This window comes from Notamacropus eugenii, chromosome X (genome assembly GCF_028372415.1).
Source record: "Notamacropus eugenii isolate mMacEug1 chromosome X, mMacEug1.pri_v2, whole genome shotgun sequence".
Taxonomy (NCBI): Eukaryota; Metazoa; Chordata; class Mammalia; order Diprotodontia; family Macropodidae; genus Notamacropus; species Notamacropus eugenii.
In genome coordinates, this window is record NC_092879.1 from 95502227 (window position 1) to 95519041 (window position 16815).

The window sequence follows — 16815 nt, forward strand, 5'->3', positions numbered from 1 at the left end:
CCCTTTGCTTCTCCCCCCAAAGATTACATGCTCTCCTGCATTGCCCCCTACTCCTTGCAGAGCCCACGTTGACTAGTACGTGGGTTAAAATGGGCAGATTGATGATAGGCTGTCTGAAAGCATGGTGGATGTGAGGAGGAGCCAGGAGTTGTGGGCTCTGATCCCGGTCGAGTAACTCACTTCTTGTCACCTTAGTTTCTTCATCTATAAAATGGAACTGATCATGGCTGCTCTTCCTTCCCAACGAGATCACCCTAAGAATCAGATGAGCTCATGTGTGTGAAAGGGTTTGGCAAAGCATCAAGCACAACCTTGATGAAAGTAGTTATTAGAAAGAGAACGACGATGATGATAGATGGTGCCAGCAAGCATCAGAAGGAGGGGAAACGCCCTCCTTTCTTGTCTCCATTGAAGCCCAGACAATGGTGATAGTGAGGAAGCAGCACTCCCAGGAGTCTTGCCCAGACACCCTTCCTTAGCATTGCTGCATCCTGGGGTTCAAACAAAGGAGAAGACATTTTTCTTGCTTGACCCAGAAACCCTGCCTGGCCATCAGAAGCTCAGTTCTGGTTCCGATCTGTGTTTTAAGTTATTATTTCTAGAGAATTCCTCCCAGCCCCCCCCCCCCCCCCCACTCCTAGGAGCAAACAAAATATATGATTGATGCTAACCTATAAACAGAATCCTCAAGGATAAATAAATATGGTGCAGTGAAGGGGGCATGGGATCCAACCTTAGAGATCTGGAATTTGATACCCATCTCAGCCCTTAATATCTGTGTGACCTTGGGCAAGTTTTTTAGCTTCTCTGGGCCTCAGTATCCTCCTCTGTAAAATAAAGGAGTTAGACTAGCTAACCTCTGGCGTCCTTGCCAATTTGAAGTCTCTAATCTCATGTCAAACACAGAGGAGTTACATACCTTTCTTTTTCACCTGGAAGGATGGACAAAATCATTTTCGAATTCTAAAGCCAGAGTTGTTGCCTATTTATTTTTCCTGATATGTTTGACTGTCTGTATTTTAAAGTTGCTTCTAAATCCTGATCCCACTCCCACTACTGCTCAAATTCTTGTGGAAGAAATTCCTAAAGGTTTTCAATATCACAGAATCATAGATTTCAATTTGCAGGGGATCTTAGAAGAGATTTCATCCAACCCCCTCCTTCTAAAAACTGAGACCCAGAGAAGTTACTAAGCTGTCAGCAGTCCCTGGGATCCCCAGGTGGTTTCCCATCCAAGCACCAAGGGGCCATCCTTTGGGCCTCTGTAAAATCTTTGACTTTTGACTTATTCATCATCCAAACAAGATCATTTCTGAAAGGTGGTACCTGGCTATCCACCAAAGCCCCACCTCGACGCTGTTGAAAACAAAAAAAAACCAAACAATCCAGAATCCAAAGTGGGTTTATTCATTTTTTTTCACATGCATAGTCAAGCCTGTTCCCTACCCTCAATGAAAGAGAAATGTTAGAGGAAGGCAGTGGAGTGACCCTTACAAGCTGGTACACAGAGAAAACTGCTGGCCCAGAATGCCCTTCGGCATGGCCCAGACTCCAGTCCCTCAAGGATGATGAATCTCACAGGCTGCCTTTTGGTGATTCAGCTGTTTCCTGGCTGCCAGAGGAGACCTGGTCAGCTGTTTGCCAAATGCTGTCTGCCTCAGACCACACTTGTTTTTATTCTCCTGCCTGTTGGCATGAGGCGCCCAGGGAGGGACCACTTCTGAAGTAAGAAAACCAGAGCCATGTGCCCTCCTGGTTTTCTCCCACTTCACCCCCCTTCTTCCACAGGGAGTGAAGCTCTGGAGAGACCAGACAGTGCATTATTAGGAAATGATCTCTCTCATACAGGCTCTGAGAGGAAAGGGAGAGTGGCTAGGCAGGCTGGGCCCCTCTCATCCCAATATGCAAGGACGGTTTTAACTCTGATCCTCAGGCCTATTAGTATAGTCAAATGGGTGCAGGATTAGAGACCTTGGTTCAATCCTAGGTCCTGTGTGACCTTGGGTATGATGTCACTTAGCCTGGGTGGACCTCAGTTTCATCATCTGTTAAAATGACCAAACTGGGCTAGGTTGCCTCTGAGGTACCAAGATCTAATCCCCTGGGATCCTTGGGTATTGGGGTCAGTTCCATTTTACAACTTAACATCTATTAGCTTTTACAAAGAAATATTTATTTCAAAGATACAGTGAGAACAAGCATACCAACATTTTCCCCAGCACCTCCAGGATATATTCTCCCTATACCATCTCAGGTTCTGGAGAGTTCAAAGTTTAGCTTGGTTCCTACATGTTGTTGGACCCCATCAAGTTTATGTGCAGAGACAGCTGGCCTAGAGTCCCAAAAGGAACCCTGGAAGAGATCAACTTGGGCCCCCAATGCTGCGTTGGCTGCAGAACTTGGTCTGGAGTTGGATAACTGGTTTCCAATGTCTTGTTCTTCTGACCTTTGAAGATGATGGGGTTTGTTGTGGAGGAAATATCTCCTCTCTGAGTTCATGTGCTTGGTAACTACTGCTAAGTATATATTTACCACAAAGCAGAAATTATGGCAGTAAAAACCGAGGTTTTATTATTGTGCTTAAGTGTAGGTTCATGCCTCAGAGAAAACCTGAACAATCATGAGGATTCTGATGAGGTTAGATAGGAGAGATTATGTCAGAGTGACAGAAAAATAATTCATTTACATATCTCAATCTCGGTCCTAAAAGTTAAAGAGAAGATAGATTCATAATCCCACACTTCCTTCAATGTCATAAAAGTTGAACAAACTTAGTTCAACAGAGTCATAATCTCATACATCCCCTGAGAAAACAAACCTTATCACGTAAACTCTATAGGTAAATTAAGTCAGGCTACACATGAAGCTACCTTTAGAGCATTCACAAAGAGGCTGATTGAGGAGGAGGATTTCCCTGTTGCCAAGGAGTCAGGAACGGTTGAGATTCTTCCTCTGGCTTCTTATCTAAGGAATATTTAAGGCTCTAAGTAAATTTTCTGCATCCTATGGGACAGATTTTGGTCAGGTGAGGTTAATATTAACCAATAGATTCAGGAGGAATAAAAGGAAATCAGAAAGTCCCAAAACGGTGCTGTGTATATGACCCAAGACTCCCGGTATTCTTATAACCTCAAACCATGTGTTGAAGGGCAACTTCATTCAGAACTTAGCATCCCCTCGGCAAAAATAATCAGGCTCCCTACGAAGCACCAACTTTGAACTCTCAGATTTTATGGTTATCAGAGGAGTTCTAGGATAAAAGGTTGATGAGACGGAAAAGAGCCGAGAGGAGACAGAGATTGAACAACCGAGCATAGGATCATCATTGTCCTACCCTCTTACTTGATGTATAAGTTGAGTCCGGGAGAGGTCAGATGACTCGTCCAAGTCATGCTGACAGCCATGACTTCAAAGTCAGTTCTCTGCCTTTATCTTTTGGTCCCTCAAATGCCTGCCCAGCCCCCACTCCATCCCCTTTAATGTAGAAACACAGATAAACAACAAAAAACAATGAGAAAAGATACCATGACAACGTCTGCCAAAGTATACAGCATTTTGTCTCCTTGTTCTCCACCTGCCGATTTCATTATCTCTTTAATTACAAAGCTGCCGGGCTTTCTTTTCACTCACATAATTGTCATGTGTCACATAATCGCCATGGAGATGGAGACAGTGTCCTCAAATCCACCAGTCACTAATATCAAGGGACTGAGACCTCTGGGATTGTTCATGGAGAAACCTCGAACAAAGAAAGGGAAGAAGCCAGGTCCACAGATAGAGTTTGTCTTGTTCTCTTATGAGCTTTCTGCACCTCAGTGTTAGGCACTTAGCTGGCCACTGGTCTGTGATCCTCTGAGCTTCTTTTCAAAGACTGAGAAGCGAAGACACTGTGTGAGCAGTGAGCATGGTGCTGATAGGACCAGGTTCGGTGAGCTGTCCCTGACTGCTACTTAGAGACAATATCTCTCGTCCAGGACTCTGCCCCAATCTCTTATTGAAAGAAGGATTCAGAGCTGCCCGCAGACTGCCCCCAATCCCCTACTCTTCTGTTTTCCCCCTCATTACCCTTTATTTCCATTGTTTTATAAAGAAATGAATGGCCAGTAATTCTTGGCTATATAGATCACATTCTCAATGGCAAATGGGAGGGAGGAGCAGTCTGAGAAAATGAGAGACTTAGCCTGCATCTAGAATGAAGGGCAGGATGGGAAACAGCAGGACGCTGATGATGTCCCATGGGATGGAGATCCTGAACCTGGTGAGGCTCTTCTGCTGTGTTCTTATCTAGCTCTAGGTGATAAGCAGGAGAAGTAGGAGGCAGAAGGAGATTTGTCTGGCCTCCCCTAAATTAGAGGGGTTTGGTCAGCTAGTCTGGGATGAAGAGAAAAAGAGCAACGCCATTCTCGAATGTTTTACCAGTGTGACCTGGGTCCCCCTCCCCTCACTACCTCCCATTCTGCTCTCCCAACCCCAACACTCATCACCAGTATTTTATATTCTACGTAGAGGCTCCCTACCAGGGAGTTATTAGCTGTCTCTCTCTGGGGCATTATAATATGTGTGTGAGACCGGGTGGCAAGCCTATCTCAGCCCCTCACCGCCATCCTCCCTGATTCATATTATATATGGTAGGCAAGATCCTTATTCATTCTTGCATAGTGAGTGTGTATATTGTTTTCCTGGCTCTTCTTGATCAACTCTCCAACAGTTCATGCATGTTTCTCTGTATTCCTCGTCACTGTTATTTCTCCCTGTCCCATTTCTCACTGTGGCATTTATGTTCTGATTAATAGGCAGCCCTTTGGTTTCTCAAACCAACAGGTTGGTCCACTACCCCATGCTGCTCCTTTCAACCCATAGGATATCTTCCAGTGTACACATCATGTGAACCCCTGAAGACAGGGCAGATGAAGCAAGAGCTATGGACATATAGCCCCAGCAATCAACTGCTACATTTATTTTAAAGGTGCAAACAAACGAAAATACAAGCTAGAATCATTTTATATCATTGTAAAAGAACAATAAACCCTTCTAGATGGAGTTATCAGGCTTTTAGCAGTGTAGAGCAGTTACCTGTATTTGAACGAGCATTGTAAGTGGAGGGGAAGCTGACCTCAAATGTCTAACAGGCCTTTATTAGACAAACTAGAATATCCAGCATACCACTTCAACAAGAGCCAATTGTGGAAAAATGCTTTGGAGGTAAGACATTCATGAGGTGCCAAGTGAAATTGACCAGGTCCTGTGGATTCTGAGCAGGTATGGAGGTCCCATAGAAATATGCTTAGGAAGAACAAGGCTCTTTTCAACTGGGGACTCATGGAGGGAGGAGAGTGGGAGCACTGCCCCTTGCTGGAACCTCAGGAGTGCATGTCTGGTTTCTCAGTTCTGAAGTCTAGAACCTTATACTTTGGCTTATCATGGGCTGATCAGACCTCAGGGAAAACTGGCTTATGAGACTGAGTCGGACCACAAAGCTAATTCCTTCATTTGTAGATGTTGGTAGGCATATCTGGCATGAGAACTGAAACAAGTGTCTGCACAGGGCATTGTTTTTCCGGAGGAAATACTCAGGAGAACAAATGACCAGAAAGCTCTAGCACCATTTGAGACAGGGGAAGGTAGTTAGGTTGCAGTGTATGAGCATAACAGAAAAATTAGTTATTGGAGAGGCATTATCTTCCAGTGGATAGAGACTGACCTCAGTCGGGAAGATCTGGGTTCAAATCTCACCTCTGATACTTAGTAGCCATATGCACTTGGGCAAGTCACTTAACATCTTAGTGTTTCTCTTCTCATCTATAAAATGGAGATAATAAAGTCTACCTCACAGGGTAGTTGTGAAGACCAAATGAGATTTTACACACACACACACACACACACACACACCTCCCTTTGCAAACTTTAAAGTGTTATAGGAATATTAACTGATATTAATATTACTGAACTGTAATGAATAGTGAATATGAATGGGTTAGTACAGTGATCTCCAACTCAAATAAAAAAGGGACCACAAAATCCTAGGTAAGCATCCTTGCATATTGACTTAGAAAAACACATTTTAATACTGTTTATGTTTTATTATATTTTTATTTATTTTGTTAAATATTTCCCAATTATGTTTTAATCTGCACTTAGGAGTGGAAGTAGTGTTGACAGGCTGAATGTTTGATACCTATAGTTTAGAGAAACCTAAGAAGACTTAAATGAACTAGTGCAGAGTGAAGTGGGCAGAACCCAGAGAGCACTCTATACAATGACTACAACAATGCAAACAAAGATAGTTATGAGGCCAACAAACTTTGGGCAAGTGTAACAGATACTAGTGGTGCCATGGTCTCAAAGGTAAAAGACATATCTTTCCTTTCTATTACCAATCTATAAACTATAAGCATGGGAAATGGCACCACTTTTCAAATAGGACATCACAATCACATTGTTAGGCAAGTTAAACTTAACTGTCTTTGGAAAATGTTCTTTGTAGAGGGTTTCTTTGGGTATTTATTGGAAGATGTTTATTGTGTCTAGACAATTCATAAAAAGAAAAAGTAATGAATTTGAAATCAGAGTGTCTGGGGTAGAATCTTACCTATGCACCGTGCTTTTGTGATCTTTGGCAAGTCACTTCACCTCTTTGACTCTCAGAAATGAGAGCCTGTAAAATGAGTAGTTTGGACTAGATGTATTCTAAGGTACTTTCCAGAACAGAAGTATGCACTAGGTATTTGAGATACCAAGACAAAAATGAAACAATCTCTGCTTATGTTCAATTGGAGGAGTTATATCACTTGGCTTACATTCCAGTTTATGAATGCAGAATCAAAACCAAGGGAAGAGAATTCCCTAGAATTAACATTAGCCCCACTGAACAACTGGAGACTCCCAACAGTTGGCTCCAAGCTGCCCTCCTTAACATCCTTAGCACCACTCTCTCCTCACCTGCTGTTTCCAGCACATTTGCAAAGCTAATCTGGATATTTTGAGTTCACAGAGAGCCCAGTTTAGAGGGTGTACCTGTACTTCAGGGAGTACTTCTGTCAAATGTGGCAACAGAATGTGTGGGGGTTCCAATTAGGGCAGACAAAGAGAATCTGCCTTCTGAGCCTTCAGCCTGCCTGAATCCTTTCCACAGGCTCCACTTGGGAAAATATCTGATAGACTTGCTGCAGGGAGAAACAAAAAAGCCAATCTCTTGAAAGAAAATAATAACAACGATATTTTTCACCCTGGAAAATATGACAAACAATAGAATAGTGCTACCAATATCACCCCTCCCCCCAATAAAGAAAAAGTAAAAGTTGGCAAAGGGCAAGAGGTTTGATAGAACTGTTGAAAGAACATTAGCTTTACGACCCACCCCTCCCCACCTGCAGAGACTTGAAGAAAGTTGGCTCCATGGTACTCCATCGACCAATGGGCCTGTGGACTCATTGAAGTGAGTACTTCTTCCAGTGACACACATCACTCTATGACCTCTCCATCCCTACTGTCCTCTATTAAGTCTTGTTCATATCCTCCAATCTGAAGGAGTGAAGCTGAGAATTACCCAAAAGGCAATGAATGAAGAAGCGTGTGGTGTCTGTAAACTGGCTGCAACACATGAAAAATGAGGAATAAGACAGAAGCGATGTAAATGATGTGATCAGAGAAACATCTGCTCTAAAAGGAGGAAGGCTTAGTCACATGGCAGGAGTGAGGTATGATCAGAGAATAGCCTGTGCATGCCATTGGTACACACATGATGCAAACAAAATGAAGGGAGGACTTCCCACTACATCAGGTGAACCCCTTGGGCCTCTAGGGGAGAGGGAAGACATAGATATCTAACTATCATGCGCAGCATGGTGCATTGTCCTTGTTCAGTCATTTTTGAGTCATGTCTGACTCTCCATGCCCCTGTGTGTGGTTTTCTTGGCAAAGATCCTGCAGTGACTTGCCATTCTCTTCTCCAGCTCATTTTACAGGTGAGAAAACTGAGGCAAACAGGGTGAAGTGACTTGTTCAGGGTCACAGAGCTAGGAAGTATCTGAGGCCAGATTTGAACTCAGGAAGATGAGTTTCCTCCTCTCAGGTCCAGTGCTCTATCCATTGGACCAGCTAGGCACAGCTGCCTGACCGCATGATATAGTGAATGTATTACAGAGGTCCAGACAAAATGCTGTGCAAAATTTGCAGAAGTTGATATAGGGAAGGAAAAGAAGGACCCTGAACACTCGGAGCAAAGTAATAATTCTAATAATTGCTTAGAGAGGAGGAGTTGGCCCTCTCCAGAGGAAGCAGCTTCTTATATTCCAAGGAATGATGGCCTGATCAGTTGGTACCATCTGGAGTTATGAGAGGAAGAAAAGAAAACTCATGGTGGTTGCTGACTCCCTAATGAATGGTTAACCAGTAAACTTCCACTAAACAATCCAGAGCTGTACTGTCTTCCAGGGTTAATGTATCTGGGATGTGTTAGAGAACCCCCTGAGACTTGCTAGACATGACGAATACTACCCTCTTCTGGTGATTCACTTAGGAACGAATGATGCTGCCTGAAGGAACCTTGATAGCATTGCTAGGACTTACGAAGTCCTAAGCAAGAAAGTGAAGAGCTCAGGGGCACAGGTGGTGTTTTCATCACTGCTGCTGATAGAAGAAAGAAGCTCACTTGGGAAAGGAACAGCTGCTTAAGAACTTGGTGTCTGAGAATGAAATTGGGATTTGTGGAAAACAGCTTAAAATAAAGTAAGATTGACTGTTGGCCTAATGGGGAGTAAAACTATATTTGCCAGAAATCTTTGAATCCAATCAAAAGGGCTTAAAAATGAAAGAGGAGGAGGGAGAGAGAAAACTGTCCACATCGAGCTGTGAAACCAGATACTGTGGAGAATAGCAGGCATAAGATAAGAAGAAGAATATTATTAGATAGGAATAGTAATTCACAAGAGATAACATCCAAGGAAGGAGCCAGCAGTAATTTGAACCCTAAATGCCTCAGCTGTTTCTATATGCCCAAATGCACACGGTATAGGTAACAAACAAGGTATACTGGAGATGCTAATGTACAGAAAGAAATCTGACGAGATAGTAGTTATCCCTGAGACTTTGTGGGATGCGACTCATGCCTGAAAGGTAGCTCTAGAAGGATTCACCTTATTTAAGTGGAACTAAGTATATAAAGTTGCATGTTTAGAAGATATACCCACATATGGAGGTGCAGGCACCAGATGAAGGGCTGTTAATGAAGCCTTAAAATGTCTCAATGATAATTCCATCATCCAAAAGGCTAGGAAAATAATGGGCAATTGCAACTCTCAAATTTCAGTATAAATAAAAATGATCAAAATTTGTCAAAGCCAGACAAATTCTGCCACTTGAACACATCTCAAAGGACGTTCAGAAAATTCCATGTCTGCAAACTATAAAACAACACATCCTTGTAGAAACAAACGATACCATGACATTGGAGTCGAAATACCTTGAGTATATGTAGAGATGAGGATTGACTTCTGACTGACACAGAAAAAGTACATGTAGAAGCTGAGGAAACGGGGATGAAGCTTCAGATTTTTCTGTGCTTTAGCAGGCCCCGTCGTTGGCTGGTCACATCCCCATGACTCCCAGGATGTGGGCCTCATTCAAATCCACTTTCAGTAGCCTTTACCAGAGTGACTATTTCCATGAAGTATTCAACTGTAAAACTTAAAAAAACACAACCAAAAAAACCAACCCTTGATATACTGAGGCCTTGAGGAGGATTAAAGAGGACCATGGCGGGTAGGATGGAGAAGGCAGAACTTTTGGTCATAATTCCACTGTGCTCTGCCATGGTCAAACAGCTGAGGAGGTACTGTGGTCAGTTCTGAGGGCCACAAAAATAAGTTGGAGAATAACTAGGATGTGAAGATGCTTGGAGATCATGACATGGGTTGTCGACTATATAGGGCTGAACAAGACAGCTTGTTTAACTTGACAAGGTTACTGGGATGGGGAGCCCCTGATTAGCCTACGAAGGATGTGCACATCTATGTCGGAGGGCTGAGCACTCCTGGTGGGCCTGGGTGCCCATTCATACTTCATACAAGACAAGTAGTTAAGTCTCAGAGTCCAGAGTCCAGGCAGTATTGCTTGCTTATCTCTTCAGGACTTTCTCTCCTCTTAGAAGCTCTCTCTACCCAAGACTACTTCTCACATTGGAAGTACCCTTTCTATCCTATCTCCCCATTTTCACCTTCAGCTTGTCTGGGCCCTCCCAGAACCTCCAGTTGAAGTAGGAGGCCCAGGCCAAATGTGTCTTCATCTACCTCTTGGCAGCAGGACTGAGTCACTCCACCCAGTGCTGAGTCCCTTCTTCTCCCTCCCATTTTCAGCTCCCATTTCTGTATCACATTCCCCCATTAGAATAAAAGCTCTTTGAGGGCAGGAATCAGCTCGGTTTGTGTGTGTTCACAGTGTTTCACAGTGCTAGGCACATAGTAAGGCTTAAGGAGGGGCAGCTAGATGGCACAGTGGATAGCGCCCTGGGCCTGGAGTTCAAAAGATCTGAGTTCAAGTCTGACCTCAGACACTCACTAGCTGTGTGACCCTGGGCAAGTCACTTAATCCCTTTTTACCTCAGTTCCTCATCTGAAAAATGGGGACACACTAGAGAAGAAAATGGAAAACTACTCCAGTATCTTTGCCAAGAAAACCCTATAGACAAAAGGTTTCAGGGTCACAGAGTTGGACAGGACTGAATAACAACAAAAAAGGGTTAATAAGTGTTTGCAAACTGACTGACTCAGTCTACTGCTGTTGTGAATTGGAGTGGCTCCTTTGTACTGGACCTGTTGGGGGAGAGTCAAATTGCTCTCTGTGAGACCCACAGTCAAGCTCAGAGCAGCCCTGGACGTTGGCATGGACGCACACTAGGGCTCTTCATGCCCTCTTTTAGAAAGGTTAAGAAACCGTAGTTTTTTGGTGTCTTTGTCTAAAGTACTTGGTCTAATCTAACTAGAAAAACTTATCCTAATGTAATGAAGAGCAGGTCCCTCTTTCCCCTTTCTTGACTGGCTCAAATGGTTTTTCCAAAAACTGTTCTCTAGAGTGTGCTGAAATTTGTTACAGCTGTTCTGTTTGATGAATTAAACACTTTCCCAAACCTCGTACTTTGTTTCACCTTTCTTCTTTTAAAAAATATTTTTATTTCTATCTTTTGTTTTTATAGAGCTATCCTTTATAACAATGAATTTTTAAAAAAGAAAAGAGGAAAGGAAGAGAAGAAATAGGAAGAAAAAGAAAGAAAAAAGAAGGAAAGAGAAAGAAAGGAAAAGAGAAAAAAAGGCAAAACTTATGGATACATAGAAAACTTTGTTTCATCTTATTATTGAATTTTGCCTTTGTTTCTGAACACTGGTAACTACAAATAAAAAAGGCCCAGGTCAGAGAGATTTTCAAAAACAGGATGGATCTCTGTCCCTTTGAATTTCTCTCTTTCAAGGCAGAGATGCTTGGAATTAAAATTTAATTAATAAATTTGTCTCTGATAGGCTTGTTTATGAAAATGGAGAGTACCGTTTCTTCCCCGGGGGGGAGGGAAGCTTATGCATCTGCACAGCTTTCTCCCTGTAAGCTACTTATTAATGGCAGCCTTGGAGAGGTAGGGCTAGAACCATGTTGAAAGTACAAGTGCTCTCAACTACGGACCCTGAGAAGTGGTACCAAGAGGCAGTCAAGTATGTGGCTCCAGAAGAGGATGCTCAAGGCGGTACTATAAGTCTGTATAGTAGATGCCTGGGGCAGAAGTGGAACTTAGAGAAAAGGGGCAGGACAACTCTATTAGCTATTTATGATACTTTATGCCTGCTTTGTGTTGTTTTGCAGTAAAAGGTAATCCTGACTCTATATGCATTGTTACCTTGAGTGCTTGCATGGGAACTAGAGACCTTTTTATATACAGAATGGAAATATGAAACTTTTTCTGAGGGTCCCAAAAGGAATTGAGTCGGGAAGGGGCAGGTACTATAGGACTGAAAGAGACTGCTTTGGGGCAGTTTTCCAAAATTGAAACTTGTCTTTGTTAAAGTCTAAAGTTTAGAACGCTGAGCTACAAGGTTACATGAGGATTGGGATGAAGAAATTGGAGGTGTTTAGCTCGGAGAAGAGGAGAGAAGTCTTAGTGGGGAGATTTCACTAATCTTTGGTATCTGAAGAGCTATCAGATGGGAGAGGAATTAGACTTGTTCTTTTTGGCAGCAATGAGGGAAAGTTACAAAGAGACAGATTTATGCTGGATGCCAGTCAGCTGTTAGACCTTCCGTCAGCGTTGTCCTCAAGCAGAAGCTGACTGAGCTTTGGGCTGAGGGGGATCCTGGGTTATGTTTGGGTTAAACTTCATGGCCTCGACTAGCTTTTCCAACTTGGATAGTCTGTGATCCTGTGAAATTCTTCAGATTTTTAAAAAGCACTTTCTATTAAGCAACAACCTAGAGACATCCGAGAAACAGACTCTTAGAACAGAACTAGAGCCTTATTAAAGGTCATCTAGACCATTCTCCCCATCTCACAGATGAGGAAACTGAGGTCAGGAGAAAGGACCTGACTGGCCCAAGGATTATGCCTGTCATATCTCAGAGAAGCCTGAGAAAGGATGCTGTCATTTTGTTTCCAAATAGATAACCTTCTTGAAGACGTATAGTGTGTTAGGTATTATCTAACACCTTCAAAAATAAACAGGATCCTTCCTGGGAGGTTACTTTAAGCAACCAATCAATATGCCTTTACTCCGTGGGGCATCTACTTGGTTCAAAATATATCTAGAGGTACCGGGGAAGGAGGGGGGAAGGGTAGTAGCCTCAAGTAGTTATTGCTGTTATTTGCCTTTGGGAGTAATACCAATTGTGATCTTTTTCTATTGTTAAGGGAATTTTCTCTTAAAGACGTCTTGAAAATTGATCCCTGTGTGGGTTTGAACTTGTGTTGCCTCCCACGTGCACTTTTTCTGTATGTATTTGCTCAGGTCCAGCCACTCTTTTTCAAATAATCTTCTTTAGTGACTTTTTCACTTCCTCGTATAGCAGATGAGGTAGTAGAGGCCAAATGTGGTGGCTACGCTGTCATCAGTGAGGAAGACAGATCCCAAAGAATGTTGCTGGAGTCAGAAGACGTGGGCGTAAATCCCAGGTCTATTCCTTCTTAGCTGTGTGACTGGGCAAGTCGGTTAACCTCTCAAGACCTTAGTTTCCTTATCTGCAAAAGGAAAGGATTAGACTCCAAGACCTGTAAGAGGCTTTCCAGCTCCAAATCCATGCTCCTGTGAGCCAATTTGCTCCCTTCCCCTTCTAGTTTCATCTATAAATACTCTTGGGAGGATCCTGTTTAGTTGGCTTTCCAGAGAGCTCATCTTAACCTCTCCTGCTTTCTATTTCTTTGTGAGGTGATGTGGCTTTTAATCTTCCTTTATCCTCTGGAATGTATTGCAAATTAACTCATGCTCGAAATCAGTGTCGTCTTTGAATTGCATATCACTCTGCTTGGCAAGAAGAAAAGTCATTTGCTGGCTCTGTGTTTGCTTGGCTTTCTGGCCTTCTTGTTTTACATTTGTTAGACTTCTTTAAGAAATGGTGGTGATCCTAGTCTGTATCTTTTCTTTTATCCAGTTCCTTGGCTCAGAAACTACAGTGGCTACCACAGAACCTTGTACAAAGAAGTCACTTAATGAATGAGTACATGGAATTCAACAGCTTGCTTAAATTGGGCCCCTTGGAATCTTAATGATTCCCAGTGTTTTCTCCTCTCATTTATAATTTTTCCCCTAATTTGGTGATTTGGGCCTTTGCTCTAACAGGTTAATGGTATGACTCTACAGGGAGCTGAATCAGAAATGACTAGGATGTTGGGCATTTCCCATTTGTCAGGATAGAATCGATTTTATTTTTTGCAACATTTTTCTGTTAGTCATGGCTGGTACCATTGCATCATCCAACTTTCTTCTGGAAGGTGTTAGGTCTCTGGGTAACTCACATCATTTGATCTCTTACATTTCTTGATACTGAACCATACCTTTCTTGTTTAAAAAGTGTTTTTAAAAAATGTTACTGTCCCTTCCCAATGAATCCCCTCATCACCAACAGAATTCTCCCCTGTAACAAAGAAGTACGCTAGAGCAGAACCAGTCACTGCTCAATGCCCTGTTCAAGTCTGACAAAGGATGTTTCCTGAAACCTTTGTATTCTGTCACTTCTCTCCTGAGACACTATCACCCCTTTAAAGTTCCAGTTGGTCAGAGAATTGATCCAAATTCTCAAGTCTTTTCATTATGATCTATTTATTACATTATCATGGTCAACATGTAGATTGTTCTCCTGACTCGGCTTACTTTGCTTTGCATTCGTTTATACAAGGCTTCCCAAGTTTTTCTGACTTCTTCATATGTTGTTTTCATGACATTCATATACCATAGTTTGTTCAACCATTCCCCAAGCAACGGCTGTCCACCTTCTTTCCACTGCTTCGCTATTACAAGAAGTACTGCTGTGCGTGTTTTGACACATAGGGGACCTTTTCCTTCATCTTTGACCTCCTTGTAGTATTCTTGAGTGAAAGGGGATGTACTACACAATGACTTTTCTAGCATGGTTGTAAATCATTCTGAACCATATTTTTCAGTAGATCTTTTTGTTCTCCTTCTCTATGATAACTTTTCCCTGTAATCACCAGTTGTCAAGGTCTACTGACTTAATGTGGATGAATCCATTTCTTCACAGACCCTTTCTGCTCTTCATCCCCGGAAAGAGATATTGGCCCATAAGCCCCAGTTATCTTCACCGTGACCTTTTTATTTCCATTCATGAGCACTGCAGGGCAATATGGCCGTGTATTGTGAAATGATGGGTTTTGTTGCCTTTAAGTGCATGATGTAAACAAGCCTTTATTTTGCAGAATCTCAGAGTTAGAAGGGATCTTAGAGAAATCTAGTTTAAACCATTCCTTCTGCTCTCCTTCCAGGGGCACTGTTAAAATGGAAGGGGGCTCCATAGGCTCCTGAGCTATTTGGTATTGTTATTAGTTTCATGAGTCACCCCCTGCTGACACCGAGCCTCTCCCTATTTGGCTAAACTGGTTCTTGACCAGTAGACTAATGTGTAGCTGCCCTCTACTGCCATAGGTTCCACATGAACGCTCACATTGTGATAAGGGATTAGGGTGGGGCTTTTGTGAAGGGTGGAGATATTGTGTTTTCCTCATTTTGCCGAGGTAGAAGCTGAGCTTCTGAGAGCTAAATGTATTTTCTCAAGGTCACACAGATGCCAAGTTAGTAAATGCAGAACTCCAGCCCAGGCTTTTTGACTGTCATTCCAGTGCCCTTTCTACTTTGCAGTGTCACTCATGAGACAATATAGAGAGCTTGAACTCGGGGCAAATGTAGGACCGGTGGAGTCGTCTTAGAGAGAGGCCTCAGGGAGCTATCTCCTGGGACCCAAGGCTCCACAGGGAGAGAGACACTGTCCCTAGGGGAGGAAAGGTAAGGCATGAAGACAGAGACTCTAGAATACCTTGAAGCTACCTCTGCAGGGAGAATGGGGAAGACTGGAGGAGGCAACCTGTCTCCCAAACATGTCAGTGGCCCAGCCTGAGTCCTGGTCCTAGCAATCTATGATGAATTGTCTTGCCTAGTGAAGAATTTCAGGCTTCCAAGATATATAGGGCATCTGTGGCTTCCTCATTCCAAGAGCCCTTTAAATAAAAACCAAGGAGTCCATCTTCCTGGAAGACAAAGGGCTCTGGGGCCTCCCAGAGTGTCCCTATGTCCCTGGGTAGGTTGGTGAAGTGCTAAGCCCAGCAGTGGTCTCATGTCTGTTTTCCATTGGGTTTTCATGATTTGTTGCTTAAGAGTCCTGCATTAAATTAGAAAAATGATGCTGAGTCAAATGCTTTCCAACTTAAGCAAGTGCCCTTCCTTGGGGCTATCCAAATACAGGGAAACAACCAGAAGTGTTTGGTTTTAAGTTGTTTTGTAGCTGTTACTTTCACAAGGCAGTTGATGGTTTTGGCTGTACAAGAACAATGCTGCCATCTGCTGGTGAATGAGGCCATAATCAAGAACTATCCTAGGAATTTGATCTAGAATTTTACAGCTGAAGAAACTGAGGCTCAAGGACATCAAAACTATAATCACATACAAGAAAAGTCTCCATGACAATTAGAGGAGGTGGCACATTTTGAGGACAGTAAGTGCTTATTTTTGAACATGTTTGTTAACTGATTGACTTGAGCTTGAGTATGAGAAAAAGGGTAGTGAAAGGCCTCAGAGGTTCTCAAAGTGAGTGATACCTGGGGGGATGCTGGAACAATACAGGGGAGCGGTAGTAGCCTTGGGCATAATTGGGAAATATTGAATAAAAATAAGGGGACAGTGGAAGCATAAGGAAAGAAGAAAAAATAAAGTTTTGAAAAACCATTCATATATATTTCATCTGTTGTATAACAGAGTTTAAAGTCATAGTGATTACATTATTTTCCAATAAATACACAAAATGCAAGTTATAACTGATTGGTGGTCAAGTCCATTGACAGGTCTTAACAGACAAGTGTTGGCAAGTAAGCAAGTCGGGAAGTTCAGCACACGTGGGCAGCAATGTGTGGATATAATGACTTGTTTATATTACAATACTATACGGTTACATGCTGCAGTATTGTGTCATCAAAATTTCAATGCAGGAAAAGCCCTACAAATTTATAATAAATTATTAAACTTAAGATGTGTCATTTAAAAATATTTTATATATTTTTTAAATGGTACAAATCATTAAAGGGCTAAAGAAAGTAGATTTGGGGGAGTTGCTGAGTAATTTT